Here is a 16,561-nt window from a genome sequence, read left to right as displayed (position 1 = left end):
TGAGTCCGTAGTCCCTGGCCGTGGTCCGGCTGGCCTTCCAAGACCCTGCCATCGCTTCCACTTGGTACTGCGGAGCAGCATCTGGCTCACCCGTGGTGTGTGCCTCTCACACCCGTTGATCCTACAATGAAATGGCAAGGTCTGGTGGGCAGGTTCTAGTATCCCTATCCATCCCTGTCTCCCATTGGGCCAGGCACAACTGCTAATACCCCCTGGACCTGCACTGCTCTTCAAGTAACTGTCAGTGCTCCCTCACACCCCTGCCCCCCCAAACCGTCTGCCTAAAACCTCCTCTACTCGTTCCCCCAGAGTACCCCCTCCTGTTTGCCTGGTGCCCCTACTTTTGACCCATACGCTCATATAACCTTACCAGAAACTCTTGATTTCACTCTGCCTCACTACCATAAAACTAAATGGTAGATCTCAATGTTTGGAAACTGTGATCGAAAACTGTCCCTAACTGCTGGCTGCAGTGTCAGCTTACAAAATTATAACACAGCCCCTAATATGTCTGGCCTAAAACCCAAGCCAGAAGCCCAAATGCAGCCCAAAGAGAGCAAAATTGGGCCCGGGCTGCACCCTTGGCAAAAAACAAAACAAGGGTGTGAGCCTCCCTATTGGACAGCCACCCCCCCAAAGCCCCATTGTGAACACCACACGTGCAACCTTTTCAAACCTGCCATGCAACTATCCTAACGTGTGAGAACCATGTGACTTAAGTAATCATTCTTAAACTAACTTAGAAAAAATAGATCTGCTAATGAAAACAAAATTAAAATAAATCATGCTGTTTACACCAACAAAGAAGTAATGCAAATCAAGCAATAAACCAAAACAAATTTGTGATAAACACATCAAGGAATAAACCGAAACAATTTTGTGAAAAACACATTTTTGTTTTTCAATAAAACACAATGTTTGTTATCTTAATATGGCTGCTTGGTTATCTCAAATAGCCTCTGAGAGGGTGCATTTTCCTTTAAAACATATAGGGTGCAAACATTGTTCATAGGTGAAAGTTGAGAGGTGGATCCTCTGGGTTCTTTTTGTGAAGAAGGAGATGATCCATCTAGAAGAAGAAATAGTGTAACAACACACATACATGTTGAGATATGCAGTAATTTAAGGACATATCATTGAGTTTTGTAGCTCCCCTTGATCTCATTATGTACAGCTACTGGCCTGAAAGTGATTAATCTCAGCATGATGAATCACTCAAAAGAAGCTAAATTATCTGTATTTTTCCACTTTCAAAAATAAATACAGACAGGGGAGACAGTGTTTTCTGTCTGTGTTTATCTGTAAAAATCAGACAAAGCGGAAATCAGGGAACCCTAATCATAATATGGACAGTAAAAAAATGCATCCATATGAATTAAGGGCCAGACTCCGACAGGCCGACGGGCTCCTTGAGCCTGTTGGAAGCCAGCAGGAATGACTGGCCAGTTTCATTTCCGACAACTGAAATTGTATTTATGGGGTCAATAGTGAAACCAACCATCTCGGTCGGAAAGCTTCCGTTTCGACCGAGATCGTAATCGACCCCTAGGACTGACATTTATCAGGCCTGTTTCACATTGGTAAAAATAATCTGTATGATTCCAAAACAACAGGGTGTGACACTGGAGAAGACAAGAGGCACCTGCTGGAGTACAATATTGTATGGCAGCACATTTTTAGAAACTGCCTTACCTCTTGTCGTGTTTGAAGAGTCACAATCTCTTCAGTGCTGACTCCCCCGTCACCTTGGTGAACGTTATTCAAATTCTTTGCAAGCCAAAGTTGAACACAGAGCAAAATATATTTTATGAGCTCCTGGTGCCTCCATTGCTTGCTGGACTGTGAGGATGGGCAATTGCCTACTTGACCTATCTGACCTTGTACTTTTTCAACTTTCAGGTTTCAACCTACTTACCATTTCTTTGGCCTTTGATTCGACCACTGCGACTGATACCACTGACAAAATGTATTGAGGATCCATAACCATCTGCCTTTCTCATAAACATTCGTTGCTGAAACACAATATCCCACCAGAGGACATCCAGAGAACCATTAGAAATCATTGAACAGTAAAGCTACACCAGCCATAGAGAAACATGAAGATTTGACTTTTGTGATTTGGCGAAGGACGACAACCGCATCTCAGGAGTATGGCTGAGGATCACTTTGAATGATAACGAAGCACTACTTCCCCCTGGTCTGGTGCTCCTACATGAAATCATTCACCAATATCATCCATGAAATGTTAGTTCATAATAACGAGCAATACTAAGCAGTTGTTCAATAGTCACTGTACAGCCATGGTGAATTTTAAATTGCTTACTATTTGTAATGTAAATCTTACTGTTTAACATGTTTGTATTGCAAATGGTCTTGTGCAAACTCTCGGAATGTGAACATTGTACATTATTTTATGTAATTTAATTTAATTTAAATGTTTTAAAAATTAAATCACTCTTGTCTTTAATGATGACTCTCATATATTCTTGGTTACATGACTGGCATAATCCTTCAAGACAGAGTTTCAAAACTAAGTAGGTGTGGGGCATGTTGCATCACAATGCGTCACTCTTGAAAAATCACTCTCAGCAATGTTTTTCTATGCAGAATTTAGGATTTGGATGGAACATGCTTCTTCAATCACATTCAAAAGTTTGAAACACAGAGACCCACTGGTCTTTGTCTATTAGTTCGCTTGGCTCAGATCTGTGCAAGGGAAGTAATATGAAAAAAACAATTCTGTTCATTAGACTAATTTGTAGGCCTGGGTGGTAAACTCTGCTACCCTTGAGGAGTTTGTGGACTTTTTCTAACTCTGCACTCCGCATGGACCTCAGAGCTTCTAAAAACTCAGCATAGAGGTGTGCAGCAGATTCTTTCCTCTCTCATGGCTCGCCAATATTGAGTTAGGAAGAGCGAGCTAGGAAAATCCAATGCTAGACTATCTCCCGGCGAGATTTCTCATTGCGAGGGGTCGCGGTAGATCATTACTGCTCATGTTGAGAAACATGCCACTTGCATTGAGGAAGCTGCCACTCGAGTAGAACATCTCAAGTGGCAGAAGGATGCACCCTTTTGAGCTAAAAATCAGCAGTGCAACTTACCTCACTCCATCGCTTGCGGAACTCCATGGAGAGTTTTTTGGTCACTCCGCAAACTCTGGCCAGGCCTCCTACTTTGTCCCTTGTTTACGAAAACGCTTATGCCAGCCATTAAGAATCTAGGAAACCACATTTACACAAACCACTATAAAAATAAATTCCATGTTGATCACATTTAGGAATCTTCCTTGGCTATTCTCAACGATCATCGTAATTTGGGGTGTTCAACGGACAAAAAGAATCTTACTGTTTAAACATACATCTTTCTTAAAGAAATAAATTAAGGGCAAAGCTAAAAAAGTGGATCTGTGCACAAGCCCCTAACTTGCATGAGATCTTTACCCCAAATTATTTTTTCTACTCCTGACTCATTCTAAGAAGGAAGATATATACCTCAGGGTCACATGACTTCTCTGTCACAGGTCAGAGACGAGATAATTAGAAAACAAACCCCTGCCACTGTGTGTCTCAAAATTTGCTTGTTGTTTAGCAAAAGTGGGAGGGATGGGATCAGATAAGCAGGATGAGCGTTTGGTGCTTTTTATGGCAGGCTTAATACTGCAATCTCTGGAGGGATTTCTTTCCTCATGATGCCCCTCATTACTTCGTCTTTACTTGATACATGAAAACTCATGTCATATGGTATAGTGCCTCACTAAAGGCCTTTACTAACTGACTCTTGGGGTACAAGTCTTGAAGGCCTAAGGAGATTTGATTGTGGGAAAATTGTCATTACAATATGATAGTGCTACTTTTATTCACTTAATCTTCCTGTGCCTTAAAAAATGAATGTGTCCCTCTGTAATGCAACTGGTGTTTATGTGAGGAGCTCTGATACCTTTGGGTCAAGTGTGCCCTATATACAACTGAAAAGAAAGTGCTTCACCCAACAACAGGTTGCCAGGCTCACTCACCAAACAATGGGTTTTTATGCCGTTCAAATAGGAAACAGCCATAACCAGGCGAAAGTACAATATAACCCTTTCTCTCCTAAGGAGAGGGAGAAAGGCTTTCTAGAGAACTGGGAGCAGTACTTGTTCAAAGGACATCCCATCTGATGAGGTAGAGGCCATTCTTGGGTGGTAAAAAGGAGTGCAGGTGGTTTTACATAGCTTTACTGATCTGACAACAATGGTAGGCTTGAATTCACTAACAAAATATAATATTTAGTATTTTTCTTCTTTTATCCCAAATTTATTGTGACATTGTTAGTACTGGTCTTGTTGAGATGACTGTTGTAATACTTAGATAATACTAGAGGATAGGATTTAATAAAAACCCATTATATTAATTATCTATTGCCTGTATAATTAATTGAGTAGACAAAATTGGGGTAGGCACATCATGGTTCCTCCAACTACTCTGTTAGGTGTGCTCACAAATGGGCTTTCTTCTAATGTGTATGGTCCTCGGGGACGGGTATGAGATGACTGTGTGCTTTCCCTTACCTGCAGTAACGCACACATATTCCTACAGCTCTGGGAACTAGCAAAACCTAGCCAGGTGTGCCTTTAGAAAGGAGTGATATGAACCAGTGGTACCCTATATTGGCCAGTTCACTGGTTGCTACAAATTTCAAATTTGAGTGACATACTAATGTGTTTGGAAGACCCATGTGTACTTATAAACTTCCATAGAATCAAGTCCCCTTATCCCTTAGGGCTTTTTAAGTGTAACAGATACAAAAGAAACCTGAGATAAGAACCAGTACCTGAATGTTACTAAATTGTGGCTGATGAAGTAAATATTCCACAGAAAATGCACCCTGTAGTTACTATCTACTTGACAGGGAATAGAGATCCTGCTGACAGAAGAAGAGGTCTCATTCATTATAGGGACATCTTCACTCGTTAAATCTATCATTAATGAGTAGCTGTAGCTGCAGCTGACAGTAACACCTGATGAAAAAAAATCACTTGCTATTACACCTGCCCAAAAGCATCCTTACTAATGCAAAGAGCTTCTCTTAGCATATTCAGAGCTCACAAAGTAATACCAGGGAGGGTTACCACATATCATGGAGCCAGGGTGGGTGAGTCTATTAATGCTAGCAGTCAGCAATGACCAGCTTTAGTGGAATACACCTCTCACCTAGCAAGAGACCAACAGTAATTAGTGGTCAGCAAGAACATTCTACAAGAGGTTATAAATGTTTACTGACAGCTGAGACCATATGTATTCATGAACTAAGACTGCAGCAGGCCTACTTCACTTGTTACTCCTACCCCGATTATTCATTGACTATAATGGTTACAGGGTACAATGAGATTTTCAGGTGTCACAAATTCAATTACAAAGAGTACCTGGGGCATCGGCATGCACCAGTTTACAGCTGCACTGCATACAGGCAATCAATCGTCTCAGTAAAAAATTCAGTAATCTTATGAGTAATCCTTTTCATCTAATTTTATCTGTGTTCAATTTAAAGTTCAGACAGAGAGAATGTGATTTAAAATCTTTCAATGCTCCAAGAATGCCCGTCTGGGCTTTGTCCAACAGCTCCGTGTATCACATTTCAATTTGAGTAACCAGATTTAAAGTCCACCCAATGCATTTTGGGCTACAGACCCTTCGTCAGGGGTAACTGGAAATTTAGAACAACCCATCAGGAACCATGTATAAATTGTTAGACTCTTAAAAATTAATGTAAAATGTTATGCATATTGTACTCAAACATATATTTTCTCAAAATATGTGTGCCTATTATCAATTACTTAAAATTGAAAATTAGTGAAAAATTACCCATGCTGTTCATATATGTATATGTGCCTTTACACCGCAAAATGAATAAAGCACCAAAAAGTGAATGAAACAAAAAGTGAATAAACCCTGTGTTAAAATCAAACACTATTTATAAAAAAACCTAACCCAAACACCAAGCTCAAGAATTCTATGAACGTTGTTTTTAGTCATCTCTGACTCAGCCTTACAACCTTCAGTGGAGCCGCTTGTTAAATAGTACATGCCTGTAACAAATTGAAAGAATAACCTTTGGGCCTCAAGCGCAGAACGGACCACAGTCAACTCTCAAGCTGTGTGAAAAAGGCTGCTTTATTGAACACAGGTGCATCTAACAAAAAAAAACCTTGGCCTTTGCCTCCCAAAACTAAACCTCTATATACATGCTTCATCTACGTATCCCCCTCGACCACCCCTAAGGTTTCCACTCCCTTCTCCTGTCTTTGCAACTATTTAGCAACCCCAACTCAGTCAATAACGATTGTCCCTTTAAACCCTGTACCCTCTTCTCCACCTGTCAAAAGATCTACCTAACTAAGTATCTCCTATCCTACTCTTATTACCTGCTCCTGGAGTAACTTGTTCCCAACTATAAAGTGAACTGTAAAATTGCACAGAACTAGCTCCCAGGCGCCATGAACCTGCTTCAAGTGACAACCAATTACAATGCATTTTCACTCCCCCGATGCACCTGTACTCAACAAATTCGGCCATCCATCCCATAATAACCAAAATAACCCCCCATCTTACCTTCTAAAGGGTCGGTAGGAGGGGATCAGAAACTGTCCCTAACTGCCGGCTGCCATGTCACCTTACAAAATGGTAACATAGCCTCTAAAATTTCCAGCTAAAACACCCAAGCACATAGCCCAAGTGCAGCCCATAGAGAGCCCAATTTGTCTCAGGCTGCACCAACGGCCCAAAAACCCTGGGGGTTCGAGCCTTCCCAAAGCCCCATTGGGTCACACGCCCAGAATGGACCACAATCAAATCTCAAGATGTGTGAAAAAGGACACTTTATTGAAAACAGGTGCATCTTACAAAAAACATAACCTTGTCCTATGCCTCACAAGACTAAACCCCGCTAGAAATCTTTCATCTACATATCCTCCACCCCCACCCCTAAAGTTTCCCCGCCCTTCTCCTTTCTTTGCAACTATTTAACAACCCCAACTCAGTCAATAACTAGTGACCCTTTAAATCCTGTAACATCTTCTCTACCTGTCTAAATATCTACCTAACTAAGTATCTCCTATCCTACCCTTATTATCTGCTCCTTGAGTAACCTGTTCCCATAAAGTGAACAGGAAAACTGTACAGAACCAGCTACCAGACACCACTCAGAAACAGTCCCTATAACTTTCCTGCCAACCCCCCCCCCCCATCACCTAGGCTATTCTTGGGTATCTTCGTATGTATAGTGCTTTGTCTAAAACTTCCTTCATTTGTATATCAGGTAAATCTCCATCCCGTAGTGAGTCAAATGAACGCCATCAACCCTGAAAAAGTACACTGCATTATATCTTAGTTCTGGTTGCTCCACTCTACCGAAACCTGACTCACCACAAAAGACCCTCATGTCCCTGTTTATCTTCCTCCGGGCTTTATCAATGGCGGCACCCTCCATTGTCTTCCAGGGATGAATTCAGTCCAAGCGACAAAGCATCCCGACCACTGCTGCCTAATCTCCCTCAAGTCCCTTTTCATTTGCTTTAGTAGGGCCAAACCCTTGTAAACCACTAAATCATTCTCCCCGAAATTAATTATTAGAACATTCGGGCATCAATTTATTCAAACTGGGATTGAGCTTGTGCCAGCGCAAACCCCCTTTCTCATGCCAACTTATTTTAAACAAGGCAGGTTCCAATCCTAAGTTAACACCTTTCCCTTTTTGAAGCTAGTGTCTCTCTGCCAACTTGACGAATGAATGCCCGACTATGCAAATGGCTAGCGCCTCCGACTCTGGCCCTGCTACTGCACCTGAAAAGACACATGTCCATGTTTGTAATACGTACCCGAATCGAACTGGACATATCAAAGCCTCTTCATTGGCCCCTAGTAATACTGTCTTCTACACACCCCTTTGGTCCGTCCTCGAGTGCGTGAGGAGGATCATGACCGCTTCACTCCGTGTACTTCCCTCAATGAAGGCCTGAAATCCATTTCCTCCCCAACAACTCTGATACTCTGAATGCTCTGAAATACAGCCATTACATTAAGGCAGCAAATAAATCTGCTTCCTGTAAGCTAATGCATATCCTGGGTAGCTCCTCTATCATCCTGCCTAATAATGCTTTTGACACCGGCATCCTGGCCCGCTGTCCTTTCCCTGCTTGCCTGGCCCAACCTTCCAGCACACACTTTCCTAATTCACCTGCCGAAGGGGCATATCCCCACCACAACTTGTCCATGAGTGCTATCCCCGCTAGCTTGGCAGCAACAGTGATCTTCACCAAACCCCTATCAGAGACATAATGACTGTATGACATCCTCCTCTCCGGCCCAAGTCCCTGTCCTCCTCCTTGCCCCTCCTGTTATAAAGGCCTGCCAGATCCTGGCCATATGCCCATCTCGTAGAAACTCCTAATGACCCTACCACCAGTTGCAGCATCCTTTGTCTCCTACGGACCACATCCCCGCAGGCACCAGCATCTTCTGAAACTCCCTCTCCGTGGCCAGTCCATGGAACCTCCCCCACTGCGAACGAGACAAAGCATCTGCAATGTCATTGTCCACTCCCGGGATGTGTTTCGGCCGCAACTGTATATCACACTTCAGGCAACTTAGAATTAATACTCTCATCAACTTCAGGACCTGCTCATCTCTTGCTGACTGCTTGTTGACCACCTGCACCACTGCCATGTTAACCACCCCAAAAATGACCTTTCTATGCGCTAGGCTCTGCATCCACACTGTGACCACTATGACTAAAGGAAACATCTCCAGGAAAGCAATACTCCTGCCCCCATTCTTCCATTGTTGCAGGCGTACCTCTGGGCACCACCTGCCATGCCAGTACATTCCAAACCGGCATGCTCTTACAGCGTCGGAAAATATCTGCAAGTCCCATTTGCACTCCTTGGTGCGGACATGGGAATCCCATTGAATTCTTCTAAGAACTTGCCTCACATGTGTAAATCCTGGATGTATGACGTTACAACGCATACTTTTACAAGGCATACCGTTACAACGAAACTTTTACAACGCAAATACTATTACAACGCATGTATTTACAACGCATGTTTTTACAACGCAGGTACCTTTACAACGCATACCATTACAACGTAAGTATTGGTAAGTATATATTAATTTTTTAAATGTAAATTAATTGAAATTAATATAATTTAATGTAATGTTATTTAATTTAATTTAATTTCATTTAATTAATTTAATTTAAATTTAATTTTACTTTATTTTTACCCTGTACCCCTGTACCCCAAAAACCCAAAACTGACCCTGAACCCTAAAAAGACCCCTTTACCAAAAAACCCAAAACTGACCCTGAACCCTAAAAATACCCCTTTACCCAAAAACCCAAAACTGACCCTGAACCCTAAAAATACCCCTTTACCCAAAAACCTAAAACTGACCCTGAACCCTAAAAATACCCCTTTACTCAAAAACCTAAAACTGACCCTGAACCCTAAAAATACCCCTTTACCCAAAAACCCAAAACTGACCCTGAACCCTAAAAATACCCCTTTACCCAAAAACCTAAAACTGACCCTGAACCCTAAAAACACCCCTTTACCCAAAAACCTAAAACTGACCCTGAACCCTAAAAATACCCCTTTACTCAAAAACCTAAAACTGACCCTGAACCCTAAAAATACCCCTTTACCCAAAAACCTAAAACTGACCCTGAACCCTAAAAATACCCCTTTACCCAAAAACCCAAAACTGACCCTGAACCCTAAAAATACCCCTTTACCCAAAAACCTAAAACTGACCCTGAACCCTAAAAATACCCCTTTACCCAAAAACCTAAAACTGACCCTGAACCCTAAAAATACCCCTTTACCCAAAAACCAAAAACTGACCCTGAACCCTAAAAACACCCCTTTACCCAAAAACCTAAAACTGACCCTGAACCCTAAAAATACCCCTTTACCCAAAAACCCAAAACTGACACTGAACCCTAAAAATACCCCTTTAAAAAAACCAAACACATAACATTTTAAATATAATTATATACTTACCAATACTTACGTTGTAATGGTATGCGTTGTAAAGGTACCTGCGTTGTAAAAACATGCGTTGTAAATACATGCGTTGTAATAGTATTTGCGTTGTAAAAGTTTCGTTGTAATGGTAGTGCGTTGTAAAAGTTGCGTTCTAAAGGTTATATACCGTAAATCCTCCTTCGTCCCTGCGGACAGTCACATGTGATGGTGTTGCATCATGAGTCCCGCTAATGACCTGCTCAATCTCCTGCAAAATGCCCTTCCTGACCTAACTACCCTGCATGCAAAGTTCAGATGCCCTAGCAGCACCTGTACCATCCTCACCATCCCTTTTGTCTTGGCCAACATGTCATCAATAAACAATCTCACATGCATTTTCTTATCCGCCGGCAACCTCACTTCCATGGCCACCGAATCCAACTCAATACCTAGAAATGACAACACCCTGCTTGGATCCTGTGTCTTCTCTGGTGCCAGGAGCACACCTAGTGCCCAATTGAGCTCTTGGAAATATGCCAACTGTTGCCGACAGCCCAACGAACCAGGCCATCCCACCAGGAAGAAGTCATCAAGTAGTGTGTCACCGTCTCTTTGCCCGTTTTCCAAGGAAAGACCCATTTCAAGAAGGAACTAAACTTCTCGAACAGGGCACATGATATTGAACAACACATGAGAAACTCCTTATCCACAAATATGTTCCCAACCACTTGGATGCCCAGCAGCTGTTTTTCCTCTGGGTATACTGGCATCAGGTGGAAGGCAGCTTTAATGTCATATTTTGCCTTCTAGGCACCCCTGCCAACGTGTTCCCCTAGGTCCCTCGATTTGTCCCCTGATGAATAGGAAACTAATGTCAGGTCCTCGATATGAAATCATTCACTAACCCTCCCTGTGGCCATGACAATTTCTGAATCAACCAATACTAGTCTGGTTCTTTCTTTGGCACCACTACCACCGGAGAAATAACCAAATCCGTTATCGGGCTAACAGCGAATGAGCCCTCCATGCGCCCTGCTTCAACTTCCTTTTTCAATTTTCCCCAAACCACTGATGTATGAGCCACCACTGACTTCAGATTCTCTGCCCATCTTGCTGTCCGAGGGGCCTCATACCCCAATTTAAAACCTTCCCTGAAACCCTTACTCAGTAACTATGCATCCTGCTCCCGTGGGTAGAATGTCAGACAGGCATCCACGCAGTCATTCTTAATGGATGTATGATCATTTGCCCATGTAACCCTGCGCCCCTCTTCCTCCCCTGCCTCTCAGCCCCCTGTTGTCCCTGCTGTCCACTATAAGCATTCTATTGTTGGAAACCTTGCCCCCCTTGCTGTCCCCTTCCTGAATATCCTGCCCTGAAGCATTGCACCAATGGGTGCCTTCCTGCGCATTTTGAGCATTCATGATGAAATCTTTAATATACCCGTGTACAAGTTCCTTTATTGTAATCCCAACATACCCCCGGACCCCCCCACCTCCTTCGGTGTGTATCCTACCGTCCCCTGGTGGGGCGATTTTGAAAGGGGTGGTAAACTAAATGTAGCCCACTGGCAGTATACGTTGTCTTCCCAAAGTTGACTGCCCCCATCATCTGGTGATACAATACCTTCCCAATTTGCCTCGGGATCCCAAACTAGTCTGGCTAGGAACTCTTTGTAGTAGTGCGACGATACATAACACCGTATGTCAACTGTGCCCTCCTAACCACGTCCATGTATTTAAACACGGACACACACCTGTCTGGGTATTTCTCGCAATATACACTCACGTAAATCAGAAAAGCTGCTGTCCAGTTTTCTATGGTCCTCTTTCGATCTCTCTTTGGTGCGCAATTCCCTATGAGGAGCTTCAACATATCCACATATTCTCCCTTCCAAATATTTTCTTTTGTGGCTAACATGATGTATGCTCCCAAACGTTTAGTTGGTTTCATTGGTTTAGTTGATTTTAGGCAATCAGACCTCTTTGCTCTCTTTGGCCCCCATCGCTTGGCTTTTTCCTCCATCTGATTTGCCATCTACTGTGTCATCCATCTCTGTCACTGCTGTCTGAGCTTTCCCGCCTACCTTCCTCATCTTTCCACTAGACCCTGTCTTCCCCTCTGTCTTTCGCCCTTCTGTACCTACCCCTGTGTCCTGCACACATTATCCTTTGCGCAGATTGATCTCCCCGTCCTCCCCTCATGCATCAGTTCCCGTGGACACCTTCCACCTTGGACTAACTACCCAGCCTTTTCCCCACTTTCTTAACAGGCTTCAATGCTGTCATCCTCACTCGATCCCGCTGCCTAACCAGTCCTGCAGAGAGTTGAGTTGCATGAGGCTTGGCCGGGACAACCACTTCCTGCTCTGTGTCCTGCAACATACTAGGCACAAAATAACTTGTCCCCTCCTTTCTTCATCTACTATCTCCCCCTCCTCTATGCTATCTACTTCATAATCCCATGGAATTTCTTCCCATAGCCCCCATCTTGCTCTATTTGCTCCCCCAAATGTGCCTCCGCACACTGTCGCATACACTGAATAAATTCCTCCAAATTGTGCTCCACATATGGCGGGAGCTTTCGCTGCCATTCTGCCTCCTCTTGCTGTCCCTGCGTTGACCATGTCACCGCGGAGCTAGAGGCCGCATCGGCCCAACTGGGCTGTCACCCCAACGTGACCATATCAAACCTCCACTTATCACTGAGTCCGTAGTCCCTGGCCGTGGTCCGGCTGGCCTTCCAAGACCCTGCCATCGCTTCCACTTGGTACTGCGGAGCAGCATCTGGCTCACCCGTGGTGTGTGCCTCTCACACCCGTTGATCCTACAATGAAATGGCAAGGTCTGGTGGGCAGGTTCTAGTATCCCTATCCATCCCTGTCTCCCATTGGGCCAGGCACAACTGCTAATACCCCCTGGACCTGCACTGCTCTTCAAGTAACTGTCAGTGCCCCCTCACACCCCTGCCCCCCCAAACCGTCTGCCTAAAACCTCCTCTACTCGTTCCCCCAGAGTACCCCCTCCTGTTTGCCTGGTGCCCCTACTTTTGACCCATACGCTCATATAACCTTACCAGAAACTCTTGATTTCACTCTGCCTCACTACCATAAAACTAAATGGTAGATCTCAATGTTTGGAAACTGTGATCGAAAACTGTCCCTAACTGCTGGCTGCAGTGTCAGCTTACAAAATTATAACACAGCCCCTAATATGTCTGGCCTAAAACCCAAGCCAGAAGCCCAAATGCAGCCCAAAGAGAGCAAAATTGGGCCCGGGCTGCACCCTTGGCAAAAAACAAAACAAGGGTGTGAGCCTCCCTATTGGACAGCCACCCCCCCAAAGCCCCATTGTGAACACCACACGTGCAACCTTTTCAAACCTGCCATGCAACTATCCTAACGTGTGAGAACCATGTGACTTAAGTAATCATTCTTAAACTAACTTAGAAAAAATAGATCTGCTAATGAAAACAAAATTAAAATAAATCATGCTGTTTACACCAACAAAGAAGTAATGCAAATCAAGCAATAAACCAAAACAAATTTGTGATAAACACATCAAGGAATAAACCGAAACAATTTTGTGAAAAACACATTTTTGTTTTTCAATAAAACACAATGTTTGTTATCTTAATATGGCTGCTTGGTTATCTCAAATAGCCTCTGAGAGGGTGCATTTTCCTTTAAAACATATAGGGTGCAAACATTGTTCATAGGTGAAAGTTGAGAGGTGGATCCTCTGGGTTCTTTTTGTGAAGAAGGAGATGATCCATCTGAGCGCGTCCCCTTAGATGCCGATATGTTAGATCCTTTCGATCAGAGTGTGGTGGGATACGGTGTAGAAGGCTGCTGAGAGGTCGAGGAGGATCAAAGCAGCTGTTTATCCATAGTTGAGGAGGGTTCGTATGTCATCAGTGCTTGCGATTTTGCTGTGATTGCTGCGGAGGTCAGATTGGGAGGAGTCGAGTAGCAGGTGTGACAAGAGTTGATTGTTGATTATCCTTTCCAGTACCTTCACTGGGAATGGGATGGGAGAGATTGTCCAGAGGTTTTTGAGTTTGCTGGGGTCAGCGGAGTTTTTTTTTAGTAGTGGTCTGACATCTGCGTGTTTCCAGGTGTCTGGAAATGTCGTACAGGCCTCAGCCTGGCCCGCTAGTGCAGGGGGTTCGCCCTTCTGCACACGAAGTCCCCAGACTCGAAGGAAAAAGTTGGCACGGAAACTGGAATTGCAAAACATAGAATTTATTACACTTCATGAAGTGGTGCTAAAGTTCAGACAGTACCCTTCGGCACTATGAGAAGTAGCACAAAGGGCTACCGGACACACAGTTTATTTATACCCACACAGGGGCTCAAGAGAAGGCGGTACAAACACAAAAGCACAATTTATGCCCATACAAGGTAATATCGAGAAGCAAAATCGATCAGTGGGAGGAGCTAACAATCGTAGGGTCTCGGCTAACACATTCCAATCTAAGGCTAACCTTTAGCAGATGGAGACCCTAACGGTCAGCGGTAAAACACAGAGATGCTATTATTAGACTGTTGCCGGGCAGATTCAAAGGCCATGAGCAGGAAGGTAGGACAACACACATGGTCGACACGAGGCAGTGTGTGGCAGACAAAATGGCTGCCATGAATACAAGATGGTTGCCACCCAATGTCAAGATATCGGTCAAAACTCGATGTCTTTTGCTAACGCTCAACTCAATCGACGTCAAAATACAACAGACGACCCTTTTAGCGTTAGCCACAGACATAAGCTCTTTTAGGATAATCTATGCATTCATCTCGTATATCTATGCACATTATACTGGTTACTTCTTTGTCCACTAGTTGTTGCGCTTTTACGGCATTTCGTCTGGATGGTATACAGGCAGTTATGCACATAGAACACAACATTGGACCACAGTGTATACATAGGCAACAGGTGAAAATCAATGCAATTGCAACACATAGGATAGTCAATAGTTTCCAACCCCAAGCAGAGATCAGAGTCCAAAACCATCCCGCAAATGTCCAGGTACCATTCTTCTCATGAATATCAGAGGCTATTTTATGTAGTTTAATAATTGCTTCATAAACGGAAGACGAATTATCAGGTATATACACGCAACAAATACTCCCGATTATTTTACATGCTCCTCCTCTATCAGCTAACATAACATCCAGAACCATACGGTTCTGAAGAGTTACAATTCTAGCAACTTGTAGTTCCTCAGTAATGTTACCAAGTGCTACGGCAGTTTCCTTGGTGACAGCTTCCACTACTCTAGTTAATCGTCGTATTTTCCTGCTGTTTAAGGCAGCACCTACAAACGAGAACAGACCTAAATTAAAATCAACATATTGCTGTAGACTAGTATCTGTTTGGTCAATGTTGTCAATTCGAACTGTTCGTTTATATCGATTCATAGAAATATTTTGAAACAGTTTAAAATCTCGGTGATAAGAAGCAGGTGCAAGAAAAACAGGTGGCAATAGGAAAGATACATAACAGATACCAGACCACCCTACAGGCAACCTATGATATCCATTGCTTCCACATACTAGATATGTGTTATGTGAAGCCAAAAATGTACTATTGTTTATTCCATCCATATTTAATACAATAACACATTCACTGGTCCCCACTGGAAATCGTCCAGTACTTTGTATGCAAAGATTCGCCTTTGTACGTGTTACAGTAATCACAGATTCATTGTTCGTAGTAGAGTCTCTCGTATGGATGAAAACATAGGGTGTAGAAGCATTGTCCGGTCGATATTCTTCCCACTCCCATATAGTTCCATTCGCCTGAGGATAACCATGTTCATCTTGATAACACTCCTTATTCAAGCGAAAAAGAAGTCCACCTACAGTAGGTTTTCTGTTCGAAAAGAGAAGAGTATACCAGGCTCGACAGGAACCATTATGCGAAAAAGGAATTGGAATAAATGGCGTTCCACCTTTCTTCTGATGAGCTGGAAGCATACCACAAATCCAGAAATTCGTACTGTTTGTAGCATCATGAGTGTGGTGCAGCATTTGAACAAAGGTATTATTCAAATAAGATTCTCGATGTTTGTGCTCATGATAGGGAAGAGTGAAATGCTGATGCTCTACCGGAATCGGAGTAGTAGGGACCATAAGAAATTTCCGAGCAGGGCTCGCTATCTCGATCACCCAGGCAATTACTGCAATGATTATTAAAACAATAAAAACACGCAATACCCCCAAAATTCTTTTCTTAGTAGTATTCATTGTCTCAAAAATCCTTTCCAAACTAAAAAATAGAAAAAATAAAAATAGTCAATGAGCTCTTTACCCTGGGTAGACGTTGGTTTCTTCGCCACAGACCAAGACAGGAGTCACTACACTACGCAGGGCTGATCCCCCTCCCTTGTCATATCGGCTCTCCGTTTCCACTACCCAGAGCGGTTGCTCAACCAGTCTCGCAGCAACAAAAAAAACTTCAAATCTCTCTTTTTGATCTCAAATCATAACGTGCTGCTCCTGAAGTCGTCTGGTCCGGGAAGAACTCCTCAGATCTGCCAGGTGATACAGCAGGGCCTTTC

The sequence above is a fragment of the Lissotriton helveticus genome, chromosome 12 (assembly GCF_964261635.1).
Source record: "Lissotriton helveticus chromosome 12, aLisHel1.1, whole genome shotgun sequence".
In the NCBI taxonomy this organism is placed as follows: domain Eukaryota; kingdom Metazoa; phylum Chordata; class Amphibia; order Caudata; family Salamandridae; genus Lissotriton; species Lissotriton helveticus.
The sequence above is the reverse complement of the archived record's forward strand: the minus strand, read 5'-3'. Positions refer to the sequence as shown.